Here is a 19,022-nt window from a genome sequence, read left to right as displayed (position 1 = left end):
TGAGCTGTGGCACCAGACGACGGGCGCGGGTGCCTTTGCTAACAGCACATCACCTGCAGCGCCTTTCCTAGACTCGTGATCGTATCGGTTGGGCCCTGAACGATTGGAAAACTGTGGCCAGGTCAGATGAGTCCCGATTTCAGTTGGCAAAAGCTAATGATAGGATTAGAGTGTGGCGCAGACCCCATGAAGCTGTGGACCCAAGTTGTCAACGAGGTACTATGCAAGATGGTGCTGGCTCCATAAAGGCCGGTTCCCACTAGGCTTGCCGCGACTCAAAACCGCGCGGCCGGGCCTTGGTTGCTATGAAAATGCCTTTGAAGAGTCGACTTCTTTCACCTAAAGATTTTACATCCCTGATCGAATCTTTGGGTCAAACACCTTGGCATAAAATACAAATTATAATATTATGTGAATCGTCTGCAAGATTCATAAAGTCTTACTGATCCCAGCCTTCCAAGCAGTTGTGCAGGACCAGTCATAATAATTGATTTGACAGTTACTTTAGGCGTTATAATCCATTTCCCAATGCCATATTTGGTTGTCAAAATGTCGTATTTAGTTTTTGATTAACCTGCTTTCCCCGACACAATAGGTAATTAATAATAGTTTCATACGACGTTGGTGCATCCCAGAGAATGGTCGCATGATATTTGAAGTCAGAGGAAAAGCCTTCACTGCACAAAAAAGTATGGCAGCATATGTACAAATGCACTACGATAATATTGACATCGATGATTTCTACGTAGGTTGAGGACTGCCAGTGCATTCGAAAGTCATGGATAATACGTAACCAGGCACTGGTTGTTGTTTCACGAAGGAATACGTGTCTTATGGAAAATGCTACAAATGCAAGAGTGACCAAAACAGTAATTGAACTTTACCATTTGCTGTCAGTCGCCATAAGAAAACTGCATTCAAGTATTAGCTTTCCCGTAACATAAGGATGTTTGCAGACAGTAATAGAGAAGCCTACACAAATACATCACAAGTATACGTGCTAGAGGCTATATTAAACAAATATTCTTGCAGTAAGTACGCAACTGACCTATCTAAAGAAAGGTGATGTTACTTGCTGTTGGGCTGCATTAAAAAGAAATACAATTCCTCTATGTATTGATGCAGTGCTCCACAGTAGCCTACCCTGTGTAGGCCTTTTCAACTCTACGTAACTACTGCATCCTCCATCCATTCTAATCTGTTTACCGTCGGCAAGCCTTGGTCTCTCTCTAAAATTTATCCTCCATTAACAAACTGACGATTCCTTGATGCCTCATAATATGTCCTGTTAACTAACCCCTCTTTTGGACAAGTTGTGCCACAGTTTCCTCTTCTTCCTCTGTTTAATTCGTACCTCTTCTTTAGTTACACAATCTTCGTATCTAATCTGCAGCATTCTTCTTCATCACTACGTTTTGAAAGCGCCCATTTTCTGCTTTACAGAACTGTTCATCGTCCACGTTTCACTTGCATACAAGGGTGCACTCCACACAAATACCTTTGTAAAATACTACCCAACCATTAAAATTTATATTCGACGTGAACAAATTTTCTTTTCCAGAAACGCTTTTCTTGCTATCGACAGTCTTCATTTTATATCCTCTCTACTTCTGCCTTCTCAATTACTCATTTACTTTAAAGTCATTGAAGTCTTAAGATACGTAGTTTGGTTTCTGTAAAAGTTGTTGATAATCTTGTGTCCCTGTGTTTTATCGCTGATACCTCCAGAGCTTCAAAGAATGTGTTTCAGTTAAGATTTTCAAAATCTTTCTCTAAACATGCAAATGCTATAAACACAGGTTTGCCTTTCTTCAGTCTGACAACTTAGATAAGTGGTAGGATCAGTACCGCCTTGCGTGTTCACACATTTCACAGGAATCTAACATTGTGCTTATGTTACTTTGTACAGTCTCTCCCCCTCTCCTCTCTACATATTCCTTGCACTTTCTAGCCTTCTCTTACTTGCTTAGTCCTGGCTTGTCAAATGAGTTCTCGACAGTTGCTTCTCCTTTGAGCAAAGTTTTCTTTCTTATTCCTTATTTAATGACGGCACCTATGTTTTCCATGCTGCCAACATCATTTTTAGACATCTCTATTCCCGTTGCCTTCTTTATTTGCTGCATTTTTATATTTTTCCTTGTTGTCAATTAAATTTAGTATTTCATGTTTTATCCAAGGATTTATAGTGTACCTTTTTCCCATTCACATCGTCTGATGCATTCACCGCTTCTTCTCTCAAAGATATCCATTCGTACCGTTGTGGATTCCTTCATCTGTTTCAGTCAGGCATTGCCTTACGGTACCTTTTAGATTACTGAAAAGCACTGGGTCCTAACTTATTCAAGTTCTATCTGCTTAATTTGCTACCGTTTACTGTCTCTTTAGTTGTAAACTGCAGTTCGTAACCAATAAATTATTGTCCGTCTGCGTCTACACCGGGAAATGTCTTACAGTTTAAAATCTGGTTTCGAAAATTCTGTTCCAAATATGTATTATTCTTTCATGGTTCTTAAGCAACGTGTTGGCGATGAATACAATGTGCTATGTGCAAAATTGTATCCGGTGGTATCCTCCTTCATCCCTTACCCACGTCTGTTTTCTTACTATTTTCTCTTGCTATACCTGCTGCCACATTCCAGTCTTTCATCACGTTTTAAATTTTTGTCTCGCTCAACTATCTGAATAACTTTTTTATCGCACATTGTTTCAATGTGTTCATCACTTGTGGTGTAGTTAGGCATGTAAACTTGTTTCCTGCGGTGTGAGTGTTAGTGTTGTGTATATCTTGGTAATGATAATGTTAATGGCAGTTGAGAGATGGAGCAGAGTGTTGTGATACTACTTCATTGGTAGTTTCAATAGGTAACACTCACATACTGGTTAAAATACATGATCTTAACATATCAAATATTGAGGAACAGCTGTCAGACGTTTTTAATTATAAATAAATGCCTATCAGATAACACGTAATGTACTATCATTATAACAAACTGCGTTTAGGTACTGCAATTTGCAATATTAAAAGCTGTTCTGAAAGTAAAAATAAGTTTCTGTTCTTGGACGATAGGTTTTCTAAATGACACAGTGAACAATTATAGGCGCTAGTCATGGAATCCGTTTATGGTGAAATAAGAAATCATGAATAATGAAATATGTGAAAGTGTACACAGTACAGGTAATAAAAGATTGGTATGTCTCCGCCCAACTTCGTCTTTCCTTCATGTACGCAACTGGCCATTAAAATTGCTACACCAAGAAGAAATGCAGATGATAAACGGATATTCATTGAACAAATATTTTATACTAGAACTGACATGTGACTACATTTTCACGCCCTTTGGGTGCATAGATGCTGAGAAATCAGTACCGAGAACAAACACCTCTGCCCGTAATAACGGCCTTGATCCGCCTGGGCATTGAGTCAGACAGAGCTTGGATGGCGTGTACAGGTACAGCTGCCCATGCAGTTCAACACGATACCACAGTTCATCAAGAGTAGTGACTGGCGTATTGTGACGAGCCAGTTGCTCGGCCACCATTGACCAGACGTTTTCAATTGGTGAGAGATCTGGAGAATGTGCTGGCCAGGGCAGCAGTCGTACATTTTTTGTATCCAGAAAGGCCCGTACAGGACCTACAACATGCGGTCGTGCATTATCGTGCTGAAATGTAGGGTTTCACAGGGATCGAATGAAGGGTAGAGCCACGGGTCGTAACACATCTGAAATGTAACGTCCACTGCTCAAAGCGCCGTCAATCGGAACAAGAGGTAACCGAGACGTGTGCCCAATGGCACCCCGTACCATCACGGCGGGTGATACGCCTGAATGGCGATGACGAATACATGCTTCCAATGTGCGTTCACCGCAATGTCGCCAAACACGGATGCGACCATCATGATGCTGTAAACAGAACCTGGACTGAAGAACGTTCTGGACAGTTCGAGCGAGTAGTCTGGCCACAAAAATCGGCCCACGTGAACCCCATCGAACAATTATGGTACATAATCGAGAGGTCAAGTCATGCGCAAAATCCTGCACCAGGAATAATTTCCCAATTATGGAGGCTACAGAATCAGCGTGGCTCAGTATTTCTGCAGGGGAGTTCAAATGACTTGCTAAATGAAATGGCCTCTTGAAACTGTTTCACTGCCATTACAGTTTTTCGAAAAAAGAGGAAGGAAGATTAAAATGTTACGTCCCGTTGGCGACACTGTCGGTAGAGAGGACCAAGAAGCTCAGATTGAGAAAGAAAACTGGTCGTGCTCCTTTCAAAGGAATCATACCGGTATTTGCCTTAAATGGTTTAGGGAAATCGCGGATTAACTTAAAACGCGACGGAACAAGGGTGATTTGAACCGCCGTTGTATCGAATGGGAATTCACGCTACTGTACTACGATTGATTATTGGTTAATGTTCCTAAAAAAATGGTTCAAATGACTCTGAGCACTATGGGACTTACCAGCTGAGGTCATCAGTCCCCTAGAACTTAGAACTACGTAAACCTGACTAACCTAAGGCAGGATTCAAACCTGCGACCGTAGCGGTCTCGCGGTTCCGGACTGAGCGCCTAGAACCGCGAGACCACCGCGGCCGGCCTGTTCCTAACAGTGTGATCACGTGAAACGCAGACGTTCATGGTGATATTGTCAAAATTATCAAAGAACACCCTATATACACTCCTGGAAATTGAAATAAGAACACCGTGAATTCATTGTCCCAGGAAGGGGAAACTTTATTGACACATTCCTGGGGTCAGATACATCACATGATCACACTGACAGAACCACAGGCACATAGACACAGGCAACAGAGCATGCACAATGTCGGCACTAGTACAGTGTATATCCACCTTTCGCAGCAATGCAGGCTGCTATTCTCCCATGGAGACGATCGTAGAGATGCTGGATGTACTCCTGTGGAACGGCTTGCCATGCCATTTCCACCTGGCGCCTCAGTTGGACCAGCGTTCGTGCTGGACGTGCAGACCGCGTGAGACGACGCTTCATCCAGTCCCAAACATGCTCAATGGGGGACAGATTCGGAGATCTTGCTGGCCAGGGTAGTTGACTTACACCATCTAGAGCACGTTGGGTGGCATGGGATACATGCGGACGTGCATTGTCCTGTTGGAACATCAAGTTCGCTTGCCGGTCTAGGAATGGTAGAACGATGGGTTCGATGACGGTTTGGATGTACCGTGCACTATTCAGTGTCCCCTCGACAGTCACCAGAGGTGTACGGCCAGTGTAGGAGATCGCTCCTCACACCATGATGCCAGGTGTTGGCCCTGTGTGCCTCGGTCGTATGCAGTCCTGATGTGGCGCTCATCTGCACGGCGCCAAACACGCATACGACCATCATTGGCACCAAGGCAGAAGCGACTCTCATTGCTGAAGACGACACGTCTCCATTCGTCCCTCCATTCACGCCTGTCGCGACACCACTGGAGGCGGGCTGCACGATGTTGGGGCGTGAGCGGAAGACGGCCTAACGGTGTGCGGGACCGTAGCCCAGCTTCATGGAGACGGTTGCGAATGGTCCTCGCCGATACCCCAGGAGCAACAGTGTCCCTAATTTGCTGGGAAGTGGCGGTGCGGTCCCCTACGGCACTGCGTAGGATCCTACGGTCTTGGCGTGCATCCGTGCGTCGCTGCGGTCCGGTCCCAGGTCGACGGGCACGTGCACCTTCCGCCGACCACTGGCGACAACATCGATGTACTGTGGAGACCTCACGCCCCACGTGTTGAGCAATTCGGCGGTACGTCCACCCGGCCTCCCGCTCAAAGTCCGTCAACTGCACATACGGTTCACGTCCACGCTGTCGCGGCATGCTACCAGTGTTAAAGACTGCGATGGAGCTCCGTATGCCACGGCAAACTGGCTGACACTGACGGCGGCGGTGCACAAATGCTGCGCAGCTAGCGCCATTCGACGGCCAACACCGCGGTTCCTGGTGTGTCCGCTGTGCCGTGCGTGTGATCATTGCTTGTACAGCCCTGTCGCAGTGTCCGGAGCAAGAATGGTGGGTCTGACACACCGGTGTCAATGTGTTCTTTTTTCCATTTCCAGGAGTGTACTTAACGACTGGATGCAGGCAGATGGGTTTGACGCTTCCAGTTAAGCCCTTGATGAATAAAAATATCCGGCGGAAGATAACAGCGTAAAAGTGGATTCATAGAACTACAATATATCTTTGCTGTGGTCGCCAGTAGTTGTTGGAACTCATTACGCCATTCAGACTTCATGTTGGAATTCGCTTGGATCAGAAGACATTAAGCAGTATCAGCTCTTCCATTAACGATTGATTATCCAATTGCTGTTATGTGGTTTTTACTGGCAATTAGTAATCCACCTGAAACTTTCGTTCAGCAATTATTTTCAAGTCTGTGAACTTTTTATCGAGATAATTTTAATCTGTACTTTCCTTCTGCGTCCATGACTTAAATCAAGGGAGGTAGCGTAGTTGTTAGTGCGTTGATCACTCATTCTGAAGGAGCACTGTTAAAGTCAGCTCCCGGCCTTCTTGGTTTATGTTTCCCGTGGTTCCTGAAATCAATTTAGCTGAATATTGAGATTGTTTCTTAGGAAGAAAGAAAGAAAAAAAAGAAAACACTACCGATTTTCTGCTCCGTCATTCTCCCTTCTCTACTAGCTTGCAGACCGTCTTTGATGAGCTCGACATGAGCTGACAGCAGTCACCATCTCTTCTACCAATTAGTTTATATTTGTTTTTCATTGTTGTACTTCATGTATGAAGTCCTTGGATAATCTTTGCATGCTGGAGGTAGCTCCAAATACCTCAAGTAAACTATAGTCTCGCATGTACGAAAGAATCAGGCATCGAATAATCTTGACGCCTGACATCACATAGATATGCTTCTGTAGTAAAAATGGAATTAAAGAATGATAAAAAGAGATCAAACGTTTTTTTTTAATGATTTGTGCAAATATAGGAAATAAAACAGGTTAGAGGAACACTGACCCACCTGTGAACGGTGCTCGAAATCATCTATAGTTAGAGCTGCACTCTACCAAAATTGCTAACTGATTTGTAGTTTTGTTACGTTACACAAATTGCGCTATAAATGGTAGGATTGCCGTTACTATTGGTACAACTGGTAACGGAAAGAAACAGGAATGAATTTTTAAGGGAGAAAAAGGCAACTGACGACGTCTCTTTGCTTTCTTTTTCGCTTGGTTCTTTTTTTTCGCGCATAATAAGAACCGCAGGTCAAACAGTGTTACTCCATTGTGTATTTTATATCCGTACAGAATATAAATTACATTTTATAAGTAATAATAATCAGTTCATCCCCTAACTTTTGTGCTTTTATGCAAGCAAAGAAATTACTTTAGATGTAAGTACTGTTTATCTGCGCAAACGTAAAAATTATATAGTTATTCTTCTTATTTTCTGTTCAATAGAACGTTCTCCATTATAATCAACGGGAAGACTTCCGTTTTATTACTGATAAATGCGAAAGCTGTTTATGCGTAACATATTATATATAAGGTCGGCGAAGTACTGAAGCACTTTATGGTATTTCTTGGCGTTTTCTTTTTTTTTTTAATTTTACGTTTCTGTTGAGGAAATTGTGATTTTGATGCAGTTTAAATATATAAGTATCGCTTTTTGCTGTAGCATGATATGTTATTTTCACATTTCAGAGAGCGCACTTTCAGAAGCTCGCAATTTAAGTGATTGTTTGTGCGTCTTGAATGCGGAGTGTATTGGATTATTTCTCTTGTTCGTTGAAAATATGAGTTGCACAGATGTTGTTGTTCTTTCAGTTTTCCTAACGGTCCAAATCAAGTTTCAGATCATTAGCTTCATTTTTTGTATTAATGTTTTGTGTTTTTTTTTCCAAGAGTAACAGGGAGTAAGATCCCGAGTGCTTTTAAAATCGGAATAAAAGCTTACTAAATTGTGAAATCAACTTCCTGTTATGAACTCCAGTACAACTTCTCGCATTAATAGGCGACTTTTATTTAACAAATGTGGTCAGGAATACACTAAAGTGTTGTTTCAGTGTGATGGTGTTTCTGTTGTGCGCAGTGACAAGTGACGAGTAGAAAGCACTCGCAGGCTTTCATTTCGGAGTTCAAACCATTACTAACGCAGATTAGTTTCGTGATGACCTTGTTTCCCCGGATACACTCCTCTGATTTGTCTCCTGTAAGCCAGCATATCACATCTTAGGGTACAGAAGGTGCAACGATCATATCTTTTTCCTTGATTTACCCGCCCATTACCGCGGTTGCAGCGTAGTCATTGCTAGCGTTTCGTATATTGTGTTTTATTTCGTTTCTTATTTTTCTGTATTTCTGTACTTTGCGGAAATAATTAGTGAATTTTCTGTTGTGTGTGAAATTTTGTGCTTGACGAACCTTTTATAGTGTGTTTAGGGTTAATACATTCACTGTAGCGATACTTTGCAGTGTTTGCGATCGATTTGTTGAATTTGTGTTATGGATAGTGCGGGCAGGGTTTGTTCGAGGGAAGCAAACAACAATAATGATCACGATGATTTTACAGAATCACGGGAGGTTGAACCAGACTTCTCAAACGGAGAAGCGTCGATGTCTATCCCATCACCTGACTCCGGGGAACAACCGTAATTTCGCACCAAAGTGAGGATACCCGTGCTTCCGAAATGAAAACGATCATGACGCAGTACAACGCAAATTCTGGAACCGTGATCGACATTCCATTTTGGGTTATACAGTAGAGTACAGGCCAAGAAAAACGAAAAAGATAGGAAAGAAGAAGAAAAATATAGAAAAGCAAAGGCTGCTGACAATAAAACAGTTCCTTATCTATTCCCTGTAATCTCCATACAGATGCGAAGTGTGTATTGGACGCCGGCCGCGGTGGCCGTGCGGTTCTGGCGCTGCAGTCCGAAACCGCGGGACTGCTACGGTCTCAGGTTCGAATCCTGCCTCGGGCATGGGTGTGTGTGATGTCCTTAGGTTAGTTAGGTTTAAGTAGTTCTAAGTTCTACGGGACTTATGACCCAAGATGTTGAGTCCCATGGTGCTCAGAGCCATTTTTTGTGTGTATTGGACGTCGAAAACAAACATTTTCCTTACACAAGGTACACGTGATAAGAGAAAAATTAATGCGTTCAGGCACTTCACATTAATTACTAGTTTAATTTGGACGGGACTGGGATGGAGTAAGAAATGGTCGTGGCTGTTACTCTGGATATTGTGTTGCGTACCAGGCATACTTGATCTAATTTGAAAACGTGATGATGCAAACTGGCAATGTACAGATGACTGAAGTTTAACAATACTGTTATCCCGATGAACCCGAAGTCACGAAAAGCTATAGGAAATAATATTCTCCGGCAATTTTCCAAAAAAATGCTTTAGACTGTCGAAAAATGTCTTTGTTGGGGGCTGAATCACGCTATTAGTTCCGAATTATGTTAACAGAGGTGTCGTTATTTCTAGGCCAAGAGTCCAACAAAAGCATTGAATTACTTTCCATAATAAGCACAACAATAATCGTTCGAACCACAATTAACGCAACCATCAGAGTTACTTCGTCTTTCTTCTAACGTTTCCACAATTCCTAAAGGAACGTCGACATTATTCGAATGACTATCCAAGGAATTAACTACTAAATATCACAAACGTAGGTCTTCATAGGAAGTCGATTATTTCGATTTTATTCCATGTTCTTATTTTATCTTTGCGAGATTGAAAGCTTTAACTGAATGCCACTTTATTCTGAAACTCTATAAACTGCACAAAAGACAGATGCTGTTATCAATCATATACGAAGAAAACACAAAGATAATTAACTCACATTTACCTCCATTATTAACATTTGGCAAGGCTGCAAAGGCAACTGTTAGTTGAGTTGCAAAGTAGAGCGATTAGTAACTGTGCATAAGTGCATCAGTGAATCTGTTAATGGAAACTGAATTTCGTTTTACAAATTACGATAGCGTTGCTCCGTGCTGTCTGTTTACCGAAGTGCCGTCATCAAGGACATTTGCCTGCTGTGTTGTACGTGCACTGTCTGTTATAGCTGTAGTAGAGGTGAAAGTTACTCCAGCCGCCTGGTGAGCTATGAATTTGGCAATTTTCAGCTTTTTTAAAAATACTTTCACTGTATATTAGCAGCTAAAAATTTTTATGTTATGTACCTTTCGGGGGATTCTTCCTGTGGAAAAAGTTTCATGGTAGTTTTGGACATGTCGGGTTGGGCCATTCCCTTGCCAGACGAGACGTTAACAAGCTGAATTGGGAAATTCAGAGACCGAAAATCATGGCGCCGGCAGAGCCAGACATCGGAGAAACACCGAGGGACGTACTGAGCGATGCATCATGGAATGTTATTTGATATGTGATACCTTTTCCATACTGCAAGGAAAGCCGATTGTGTGAGGTGAGTGTGCTCCGTCGGAACCTTTGACAATTGCCGGACAAAGTTTTTTTAGGTGTTCTCACCTAGACAACAGGTGGCGATATAAAGACATGGATTGGTCACTTCAGAGATCGTTTGTCAAATTCCTGGCCAGTCCAGGGCAAACAAGAGTTCGTAAACAGCCACATGAGGGGCAAAGTGAGTTTTGCCAGTAATCAGGGACTACAGAACGTTCGCCGACTTTTAAGCAGAGATCATGAAGACCAGATTAGAATCATACTTGAAAAACTTTGATGAGATGTTAAACAAAAATCAGCACCTAGAATACGTCTTTAACAGTGGCAAGCTGTCTCTTTTCTATCAACAACATGCTGAAGAAGAACAAGAAGCCTTTATTATGTGTCGGAAAACCCGGAATCCGATTCCACATCGGTGTCAGCGGACGTGACTTACAGATGAGAGAGGATTAGATTAGATTAGATTAGATAAATACTTGTTCCATAGACCATGAATACGACACTTCGTAATGATGTGGAACGTGTCAGGTTAATAAAAGATGTCTGTACAAGAAATTACATTACACAAAATATTGCATGACACTAATGATTACTTTTTTTTTTTTACTTAGTTTATATCTAGAAATTCAGCCAATGAGTAGAAGGAGTTGTCATCTAGAAATTCTTTTAATTTATTTTTAAATGTTAGTTGGCTATCTGTCAGGCTTTTGATGCTGTTTGGTAGGTGCCCAAAGACTTTTGTGGCAGCATAATTTACCCCTTTCTGTGCCAAAGTCAGATTTAACCCTGCATAGTGAAGATCATCCTTTCTCCTGGTGTTAAAGGTATGCACACTGCTATTACTTTTGAATTGGGTTGGATTATTATCAACAAATTTCATAAGGGAATATATATACTGTAGGTTACTGTGAGGATCCCTAGATCCTTAAATAGATGTCTGCAGGATGACCGTGGGTGGGCTCCAGCAATTATTCTGATTACAAGTTTTTGTGCAATGAATACTTTTCTACTCAACGATGAATTACCCCAGAATATGATGCCATACGAAAGCAGTGAATGAAAGTAGGCATGGTAAGCTAATTTACTGAGATTCTTATCACCAAAGTTTGCAATAACCCTAATAGCATACGTAGCTGAACTCAGACGTTTCAGCAGACCATCAATGTGTTGCTTCCAGTTTAACCTCTCATCAATGGACACACCTAAAAATTTTGAAAATTCTACCTTAGCTACAGACTTCTGTTCAAATTCTATATTTATTACTGGAATTGTGCCATTTACTGTACAGAACTGTATATACTGTGTTTTATCAAAATTTAAAGAGAGTCCGTTTGCTGAGAACCACTTAATAATTTTGTGAAAAACATCATTTACAATTACATCACTTAGTTCTTGGTTTTTGGATGTTATTACTATACTTGTATCATCAGCAAAAAGAACTAACTTTGCATCTTCATCAATGTGGAATGGTAAGTCATTAATGTATATCAAGAACAGTAAAGGACCTAAGATCGAACCCTGTGGGACCCCTTGCTTGATAGCACCCCAGTTTGAGGAATCAGCTGTTGTTTTAACATTACACGAACCACTTATTTCAACTTTCTGCATTCTTCCAGTTAAGTATGAATTAAACCATTTGTGCACTGCCCCACTCAAACCATAATGATTTAGCTTATCTAAAAGAATTCCATGATTTACACAATCAAAGGCCTTTGAGAGATCACAAAAAATACCAATGGGTGATGTCCGGTTATTCAGAGCATTTAATATTTGATCAGTGAAAGCATATATAGCATTTTCTGTTGAAAAGCCTTTCTGAAAACCAAACTGACATTTTGTTAATACTTTATTTTTACAAATATGGGAGGCTACTCTTGAATACATTACTTTCTCAAAAATTTTTGATAGAGCTGTCAGAAGAGAGATTGGGCGGTAGTTGTTGACATCCGATGTAGGAAGCAGGTACAGATGAGAATTAGGTTTACACACTAAACCTGGAAAATGAAGACGTCTGGGATGGACAAAGCTGAAACGCCATGTCCCGCTGTAATAATAAAAAACAGAAATGAAAAGTTTTCTGCTATTCTGGTCATGATTAGTAATGTTAAAACACTGGGCGGCGCTACTGCTCCACAAATCGCAGGTGAGGGGAGTGCTAAAAGGCAAACTAGAAGAAATGAAGAAACATGTGAGGGTTCCCTTTAAGTGCCAGGGGCTAACGTCCGATCAGCGGCGAATGTACATATAGACCCACTTGGAACTGGCCTAGGGGCGAGAGCTTTAGAGAACGGAATTTTTTTCACTGCAATTATTTCCTGCGCTTACAAATGACAAAAATTAATAATATTGTGAAATAATGTGATAGTTTAAACGAGCCGTAACAGTGACAATCGACAATAAAAGCTTTGAAATACCGTTAGTTTACTTGGCGACTGAGTGGAAATTCAAACAGCTTTCGTCTGGAATCGTGTTTATTAAAGTCTTCAACAGTATGTTAAAGTAAGCTATCCGGACAATAATCGAGAATACGAGCTTGGAAACGTTATTATTCAGAGAATGCTGTTGGATTCTTGCTTCTGTTCTTTAAGAATATAGAAAGAGGCGACAATGAAATTAGATTATTTTTCATTGTTGTTCTTAACGATTTCATTTCATAGCACAGTTTGGTCAAGTAATACAAGGTAGTCCACTGATCACTGCCGTGTTTAAAGTAGAAAGCTATGTGCTCGTGTGCTACAAATTTGAATTGGATACCTTTTACTTACAGACTTATTTTATTCTGTGCTGGTGTTGGTTTTTAATTTCGTGCCATTAATATAAGAGTGACAAAAACAAACATGCAACATTAGTAGACAGAGTAGACAAAATGTCCACAAAAAATGTCACTGGTTTGACTTCGATTTCAAGCAGAACTGATGATAGGTCCAGCACTACAGCTGTAGAGAAAGTAGTAAATCCGAATGAAACAGTAGTTAAAAATGAAGAAAAAGAAGTTGTTCCTGAATTCGAGTCTCACAACCTCGTTAGTGATGATCCTGCAGAGTGGAGTGTTATTGAATCAGCAATAAACATCCTTTTAAACCATAGCATTAATCAAAATTATAACGGAGATTTTTCAAATTCACGAAGATCTCTTGGCGGTAAAACTAGATATTTGACCAAAAATTTATTTAATCGTAAACCTCTAAATGGTGAATCAACTTTTCCTGATTATTTAGCACCGGTGCTAGACAAGTATACTATTTTTTGTGCTTCATGTAAGTTGTTCGGAGGTAAGACCATGATTGCTACTACAGTACAACCACTGTAATCTGTCACCTTTGTGACTGGGTATGGGTTGGAACGTAAAAAAAGTTCGTATTATCAGAAAGTACAGCAAAATAAGGATTTATATTAAAATAAACAATCTGCGAACTCTAAAATATCTATTGTAGTGTGTATTTTGTTCTCTACAGTAAAACGAGGGGTAAGATAGATACTGTCTACAGGAAAATTAAAGAGACCTTTGCAGAAAAGAGAACCACTTGCATGAATATGAAGAGCTCAGATGGCAACCCCGTTCTAAGCAAAGAAGGGAAAGCAGAAAGGTGGAAGGAGTGTATAGAGGGTCTATACAAGGGCGATGTTCTTGAGGACAATATTATGAAAATGGAAGAGGATGTAGATGAAGATGAAATGGGAGATATGATACTGCGTGAAGAGTTTGACAGAGCACTGAAATACCTAAGTTGAAACAAGGCCCCGGGAGTAGACAACGTGCCATTAGAACTACTGACAGCCTTGGGAGAGCCAGTCCTGACAAAACTCTACCATCTGGTGAGCAAGATGTATGAGACAGGCGAAATTCCCTCAGACTTCAAGAAGAATATAATAATTCCAACCCCAAAGAAAGCAGGTGTTGACAGATGTGAAAATTACCAAACATTCAGTTTAATAAGTCAAAGCTGCAAAATACTAACGCGAATTCTTTACAGACGAATGGAAAAACTGGTAGAAGCTGACCACGGGGAAGATCAGTTTGGATTCCGTAGAAATGTTGGAACACGTGAGGCAATACTGACCCTGAGACTTATCTTAGAAGAAAGATTAAGGAAAGGCAAACCTACGTTTCTAGCATTTGTAGACGTAGAGAAAGCTTTTGACAATGTTGGCTGTATTACTCCCTTTCAAATTCTGAAAGTGGCAAGGGTAAAATACAGGGATCGAAAGGCTATTTACAATTTGTACAGAAACCAGATGGCAGTTATAAGGGTCGAGGAGCATGAAGGGGAAGCAGTGGTTGGGAAGGGAGTAAGACGGGGTTGTAGACTCTCCACGATGCTATTCAATCCGTATGTTGAGCAAGCAGTAAAGGAAACAAAAGAAAAGTTCGGAGTAGGTATTAAAATCCATGAAGAAGAAATAAAAACTTTGAGGTTCGCCGATGACATTGTAATTCTGTCAGAGACAGCAATGGACTTGGAAGAGCAGCTGAACGGAATGGACAGTGTCTCGAAAGGAGGATATAAGATGAACATAAACAAAAGCAAAACGAGGATAATGGAATGTAGTCGAATTAAGTCGTGTGATGCTGAGGGAATTAGATTAGGAAATGAGACACTTAAAGTAGTAAAGGAGTTTTGCTATTTGGGGAGCAAACTAACTGATGATGGTCGAAGTAGAGAGGATATAAAATGTAAACTGGTAATGGCAAGGAAAGCGTTTATGAAGAAGAGCAATTTGTTAACATCGAGTATTGATTTAAGTGTGAGGAAGTTGTATCTGAAAGTATTTGTATAGAGTGTAGCCATGTATGGATGTGAAACATAGACGATAAATAGTTTTGACAAGAAGAGAATAGAAGCTTTCGAAATGTGATGCTACAGAAGAATGCTGAAGATGAGATGGGTAGATCACATAACTAATGAGGAGGTATTGAATAGAATTGCGGAGAAGAGGAGTTTGTGGCACAACTTGAGTAGAAGAAGGGATCGGTTGGTAGGAAATGTTCTGAGGCATCAAGCCATCACCAATTTAGTACTGGAGGGCAGCGTGGACGGTAAAAATCTTAGACGGAGACCAAGAGATGAATACACTAAGCAGATTCAGAAGGATGTAGGCTGCAGAAGGTACTGGGAGATGAAGAAGCTTGCACAGGATAGAGTAGCATGGAGAGCTGCATCAAAACAGTCTCAGGACTGAAGACCACAACAACAAAAACAACAACAACAGTAAAACCATTGCAATAAACCCACAAAAGCTGTTGTTATTGCATACTGAATAAGAGCAACACTCTACAGTATGTATTTACAATACTGCACTGTGCTGTAGTGTACTGCACATACAGCAAATACGAAGAGCGCTGTGAAAATTGAAGATAGTCTATATACTAGGAAAAAAATATACAGGAAGAGAGTCAGTTGTAGATTTTTATAGATTTTTGTGTAACAGATGAAACACTAAACTTAACTGCAGTCTTCCTTCATTTCTTGATCACCAAAATGTCCATAGGTGTTACGGTTGAGCTCTAATTGATGTACTAAAGAGTAGTGTCAAAAGCATTATTGTGATCGATGTGTGACATCCGCATAGGAGTTTCGTCATCACCGTCCGATCCCTCGTTCCCAGTTTCTTCACCATTTTTCCAAAACAGTATCAGTAATCTGGCTATCATTGAGCTCTTCATTGGTTTCACAGTCTTTGTCATATTGGGCAATTCGCTCTTCAGCTTCATTGGCAGCGACATCCGGTTTACAGTTTCTAGATTTTTAAAACTTTTCTAAAACTGAGTTGATGTATTTCCCGCGATTCCACCTCTTTAACCATTCTATTACTCCATGATCCATTGGTTGGAAAAGTGATGTGACATTTTGTGAAGGAAGACAGCTTTTATGTCCACTTTCATTAAATTCTCCTCAGATGGATGTGATAGTGCGTTATCTAACAGCAGTAGACCATGAACAGGGAGCTTTACCATTGCAAGTCTTTTACAACAGATGAAACGAACTCGTATAAAAACCAATATTTGGAAAGTTTGCAGTCCAAAAAAGCAGATTTTTGATTGTGGCAATAAACCGGCAAGGAAAATAAGTTAGTAACGTTTCTGAATGCCCTAAGCATTCGCCAATGACGAACAGGGGAAGCTTGTGTGCACCATCAGTGTTGCCGCAAGGGACATTGGTTAGCTTATATATTTGAGCTTCGTTCCTGCCTTGGTTCCATTTGATGCACTGAACGTTTTATTTGGAAACATTTTATAATTGAGACCTGTCTCATCTGTGTAGTATACTTGGCAAGGTAACAGTTGAATTTCTTCGGCAATTTTTTGAAACTTGGCAGAAAACTCCTTAACCCCCTCACCATCATCACATAGTTTTTTACCAGAAATTGACACAAACCGAACGCCATGACGAGTTTTCCGTCAATGAATCCAGGTTTCACTAGCTTCTAGTTTCTTGTGCAAGGCTATTGCCTTTCCTTTTGTAATGGGCCCAGATACAGGGGTTGTAAGGCCACGTAGAGTGGCCATGTGGTTTGAGGCACCATGTCACAGACTGCGCGGCCTGTTCCTCCGGAGGTTGAGTCGTCCCTCGGGCATGGGTGTGTGTGTTGTTCTTAGCATAAGTTAGTTAAAGTAGTGTGTAAGTCTAGCCACCGATGAACTCAGCAGTTTAGCCCCTAGGAATTCACACACACACAGGGGTTGTAAGGTGGCAGAATAAATAAAGGTCAGTTTCGCACCTTACATAAGAACTTTATACATCGCAATGGCCGGCCGGTGTGGGCGAGCGGTTCTAGGCGCTACAGTCTGGAACCGCGCGACCGCTACGGTCGCAGGTTCGAATCCTGCCTCGGGTATGGATGTGTGTGATGTTCTTAGGTTAGTTAGGTTTAAGTAGTTCTAAGTTCTAGGGGACTGATGACCTCAGATGTTAAGTCGTATAGTGCTCAGAGCCACATCGCAATGGGAAGATGAATATGTCACTTAACTTAATTCGGAAGTAATGAGCAAATTTGCCTATCAATATGTAATGCAAAAAGGGATGACACTCAATCGACAATTTAACACACCGATTCTATATAATGCATGTCTATGAGTAGAAGGTGGAACAAGCAGTGAGATCAAACGTTTTGGTTTGGAAGCAAGGGGGGCAGAGGCGAATGCTACAACACAGGGGGCACCACGGAAACCACTTAAGGGGGGTCCCAGGCGAGAGTCAACCAACAACCAACCAGATGACTCAGACAGGAGAGAGAGTAATGGGCTGGGCCACCAGGAGGGGAACAGAAAAACCTTTAGAAAACTGCATTTCAGAATTCCAAATGGATATGAACAAAACCAGTGACGCATTGGATCGATTGAACTACGAATGGTACACACGTGATAGACACAGGTAACTTTTTTGTCGTCTGGAGCGGGCACAAAGCATCTGATTGGCGGAAACGCACTAGGAAGGAGTAAAGTGGCGAGATTTCGACTCAGTGTAATGGTAAGAACCCTTGCGATTGGTAGAGAGAGTTTAAAAAAAAAAAAAAAAGGAATCCTCCTATTGGTGAAAAAAGTCGTGAGCATCCAGGCAGGCGACAGCTCATTACATCTAAGGTAAATACCGCATGCATAGGTGTAAACTTATTGCTTCCCCAGCTTGTGTTCACTGTAACTCGAGCGACCGTGTATAATCTCTTGCTCAACTTGTCGCAAAACTAACCATCCTTTGTAGACTTGATTGTCATCCTAAAAATAGTATTGAACTTTGAACCGGAATCGGATGATTTATCGTAGTACTGGCCAACATCATAAGAAGAATAACTTCGTCAAGAAACGTCTAGCTAAAATTTAATATAGTTGTGTTTAGGATTATTTAACTTTCTGAGAGTTAAAACTTATGAATGTAGTGTTTAGGGTTAGTTCACTTTCAGAGGACAGGATGCGTCATTTTGACAACTGTCTTAACATTGTCGCATTGTAAACTGCGTAAAAGCGTGTATATCTGTGAGAAGATTGCAATATTAAACAATGTCATTACAGCTTACGGAACTGTGTTCACTCATAGAATAAGAAACCACCTAACCATAACCTTACAGGGTTGGTTTCCCTATTTCTTGGTGGAAACGTATCCAAAACACGCTGTCAAACAGTTCAAGTTTAAGCTTTTTCAATGTTTTGCTACTCTTAAGGACGTTGTCACCATCTATGGTCACTATACATGACTGTCGAAGATACATCTTAAAGATCATTTGTTAGCCTTGTTGAAATGGTTCTGATCGCTATGGGACTTACCATCTGAGGTCATCAGTCCCCTAGAACTTAGAACTACTTAAACCTAACTAACCTAAGCTGTACTCGGTAGTGGCACAAAAGCCGAAATCTGGGCGGTACAAAAGATAAATGTAATAATACACAGTCATATGGCGGTTTAACCTGTTAAAAAGTATTGCATGACTGTGGTTCAGTGCCATCGAAAATGTTTTATAATTTTTGCTCTGGTTCTACTGAACGCTGGGATCAACTTCTTCCTTTCAAGAAACCAGGAAGTAAAACAGTCAAAAGCTTATCAAAAATGCGTTGATCAGCAAGAGAGAAAGCATGTGTGGGTCTAAACGAAAATTGGGTGAGCGTTATCAGTGCTCTCACACATGTTTCC

This window comes from Schistocerca gregaria, chromosome X (genome assembly GCF_023897955.1).
Source record: "Schistocerca gregaria isolate iqSchGreg1 chromosome X, iqSchGreg1.2, whole genome shotgun sequence".
NCBI lineage: Eukaryota > Metazoa > Arthropoda > Insecta > Orthoptera > Acrididae > Schistocerca > Schistocerca gregaria.
The sequence above is the reverse complement of the archived record's forward strand: the minus strand, read 5'-3'. Positions refer to the sequence as shown.